We start from the raw sequence: 3,791 nt of genomic DNA, 5'->3' as shown, positions 1-3,791 counted from the left end.
AGCCAGAGACTGAAACCTTAAACTTGCCACAGGTCTCCGGGTAATCAAGATACATAGGTAGCTAGGCCCCAAAGTTTACTTCATGCCCACCTGTCTACAAGGCAGCAAACAATGATGATCAAAGTTGAGAAGGTCTGGGTAAAGTTCATGCAATTTTCACTAACACAGAAACAAGGAACATTGTCAGGGGTCTTGTTTTCCTCTGCACTTTCTCAGGAAGGAAACTAAGTGACAGAGGAGGACTCCTAGCCCAGTGCTCTCACTATAATCATGTGATTACCTCATCTGGGTTCTTTGTGTTCTCTCTTCCTCTCCCAACATGGCAGCCACAGGAAAAAAGAAGAGTAATAAGGGCAAGACTATCTCCCTAACAGACTTTCTGGCTGAGGATGGAGGGGCTGGTGGGGGAAGCACCTATGTACCCAAACCAGTCAGCTGGGCCGATGAAACAGATAACTTGGAAGGAGATGTTTCAACTACTTGACACAGTAATGATGATGATGTGTATAGGGCACCTCCAATTGACTGTTCCATCCTTCCCACTGCTCCACAGATTGCTTGGGAGCCCAATATTGACAGGAGCTGTCTTCCCAAATTCCCACCCTACACTGCTTTTCTAGGGAATCTGCCCTATGATGTGACCTAAGACTCCATTAAGGAATTATTTATAGGAATCAAATAACAGTGCAGTGCATTTACCATGTGAAAGCAGCAATCCAGAGGTTGAAAGGTTTTGATTATGCTGAGTTAAAACCTGGGTTCCTTGTTCAATGCCCTGAGCCTCAATGAAGAGTCTCTAGGTAACAGGAGAATTTGAGTGGACGTTGCTGATCAAGCCCAGGATAAAGACAGGGATGATCATTCTTTTGGTTGAGATAGAAATCTGGATTCTGACAAAACAGATACAGACTGGAAGGCCCGTCCTGCCACAGACAGCTTTGATGACTACCCACCTAGAAGAGGTGATGATAGTTCTGGAGACAAGTATTGAGACTGAGATTGTTATGATTCAGACTGATACTCTGGTGGGTATCAGGACAGTTATCATGATGGCCCGTGCCAGGACATGGGTCGATTTGGTGGCCGGGACCACTATGATGACAGAGGCAGCAGAGACTATGATAGAAGATATGATTCCAGGGTAGGCAGTGGCAGGAGAGCATTTGGTAGTGGGTACTGAAGGGATGGTGACTACAGAGGAGGCAGGGATCACTATGAGGACACATATGAGATACGTGATGATCGGTGATGTAGCTCCAGAGATGATTACTCTTGGGATGATTATAGGCGTGATGATAGATGTCCCCCCCAAAGACCCAAACTGAATCTAAAGCCTTGGAGCACTCCTAAGGACAATGATTCCTCAGCTATCACCCCCCAGTCCAGTTGAGCAGCCTCCATCTTTGGAGGGGCAAAACCTGTTGACAGCTGCTAGAGAACAAGAAGTAGAGAAGCGGCTACAGAAGGAACAGGAGAAACTGCAACATCAGCTGGATCAGCCAAAACTAGAACGGTGGCCTTGAGAGAGACACCCAAGCTGGCAAAGTGAAGAAACTCAGGAACGGGAACTGTCAAGGACAGGAAGTGAGTTGTCACAGACTGGGACCTCAGCCACATCTGGCAGAAGTAAGTCAGACCAGGATGCACGGAGATAGAGTGAGAAGTTTTTAGAAAATGAAACACGCAATAAGGAGGAAGACTCACTCTTCAACTTTTAAGCCTCCCAAACCTGAACATACTCTAAAGGTAATTTCCAGCTCCTCCACCAAAGGAGAATGCTTGGGTGAAGCGAAGTTCTAACTTTCATGCTCAATCTCAGAGCTCAGACACAGAGAAGCAATCCCCTACAAGTGGTTCCAGCTCAACCATCTGAGGAAGGACCAGCAAGGAAAGATGAAAATAAAGTGGATGGGGTGTGTCCCAAAAGGCCAAAGTGGGAACTCCAGCTGTAATCCAGGAGATGGAAGGAACAAAGACCAGTAAAAGGAGTCATAGAGAAAAGATGGCAAAAAGGATCAAGACTCCTGATCTGCACCTGAGCCAAAGAAACCTGAAGAAAGTCCAGCCTCCAAGTTCAGTTCTGCAAGCAAGTATGCTGCTCTCTCTGTGGATGGTAAAGATGAAAACAAGGGAGAAGATTACACCAACTAGACTTCTACATCCTGTTTTTTTCCAAATCTCTCTCTACCCTGGAACATTTGAGAGAAAACCAACTCTCACCAGACAAGACAATAAAACTCACATCACCTGGGTAAAAAATAAAGTGACAGAGGAGGACACTTATATGCTAGTTTTTGAGGTGGAGGTGATTTTGACTGTTGTTTGCTGATCAAAACTCACTGCTTTATTTTTATTTATTTATTTTTATTTTTTATTTTTTTATTGCTTAAAGTATTACAAAGAGTATTACATATGCTTCCTTCCCCCCCCCCTTGACATTCCCCAGCTTCCCCTACCCCCCAGTGTCTTATGTCCATTGGTTATGCTTAATGCATGCATACAAGTCCTTTGGTTGATCTCTTAACCACGCCCATTCCCAACCCCCAACCCTCCCAGGCCTTCCAACTGTAGTTTGACAGTCTGTTTGATGCTGCTCTGCCTCTGTATTTTTGTTCATTAGTTTATAATGGTATTTATTATCCATAAATGAGTGAGATCATGTGGTATTTTTCTTTCATTGACTGGCTTATTTCACTTAGCATGATACTCTCCAGTTCCAACCATGCTGTTGCAAATGGTAAGAGTTCCTTCTTTTTTACAGCAGAATATTATTCCATCCTGTAGATGTACCACAGTTTACTAATCCATTCATCTACAGATGGGCACTTAGGCTGTTTCCAGATATTAGCTATGGTGAATTGTGCTGCTATGAACATAGGGCTGCATATGTCCTTTCTGATTGGTGTTTCTGGTTTCCTGGGATATATTCTTAGAAGTGGGATCACTGGGTCAAATGGGAGTTCCTTTTTTAGTTTTTTGAGGAAACTCCATAGTGTCTTCCATAGTGGCTGCACCAGTCTGCATTCCCACCAGCAGTGCACGAGTGTTCCCTCTTCTCCACATCCTTTCCAGCACTTGTTGTTTGTTGATTTGTTGATGATAGCCAGTCTGACAGGTGTGAGATGATACCTCATTGTTGTTTTGATTTGCATCTCTCAGATGATTAGTGACTTTGAGCATGTTTTCATATGTCTCTTTGCTTTCTGAATGTCCTCTTTTGAAATGTGTCTATTTAGGTCCTTTGCCAATTTTTTATTGGATTGTTTATCTTCCTTTTGTTAAGTTGTATGAGTTCCCTATAAATTTTGGAGATCAGGCCCTTATCAGATATGACATTGGCAAATATGTTCTCCCATTCAGTGGGCTTTCTTGTTGTTTTGTTGATGGTTTCTTTTGCTGTGCAGAAGCTTTTCATTTTGATGTAGTCTCATTTGTTCCTCTTTAGTTTCCAATGCCCTAGGAGCAGTATCAGTGAAGAAATTGCTTTGGCATATGTCTGAGATTTTGTTGCCTTTGGATTCTTCTAGTATTTGTATAGTTTCCGGTTGTATATTTAAGTCCTTTATCCATTTTGAGTTTATTTTTGTGTATGGTGTAAGTTGGTGGTCTAATTTCATTTTTTTGCATGTTTCTGTCCAATTTTCCGTACACCATTTATTGAAGAGACTGTCTTGACTCCATTGTATGTTCTTGTCTCCTTTGTCAAATATTAATTGAGCATATTGATTTGGGTCAATATCTGGGTTCTCTATTCTATTCCATTGATCTATATGTCTGTTCTTGTGCCAATA

General features: G+C 42.6%; 1 pseudogene; it reads left to right on the top strand.

Annotated features, from left to right (window-relative positions):
- Positions 1–304: 304 nt before the first annotated feature.
- On the top strand, positions 305–2,212 carry LOC132225495 (eukaryotic translation initiation factor 4B-like; annotated as a pseudogene).
- Positions 2,213–3,791: the final 1,579 nt, after the last annotated feature.

This window comes from Myotis daubentonii, chromosome Y (genome assembly GCF_963259705.1).
Source record: "Myotis daubentonii chromosome Y, mMyoDau2.1, whole genome shotgun sequence".
NCBI classification, from domain to species: domain Eukaryota; kingdom Metazoa; phylum Chordata; class Mammalia; order Chiroptera; family Vespertilionidae; genus Myotis; species Myotis daubentonii.
Note: the sequence above shows the minus strand (reverse complement) of the source record. Positions and strands in the feature narration are given on the sequence as shown.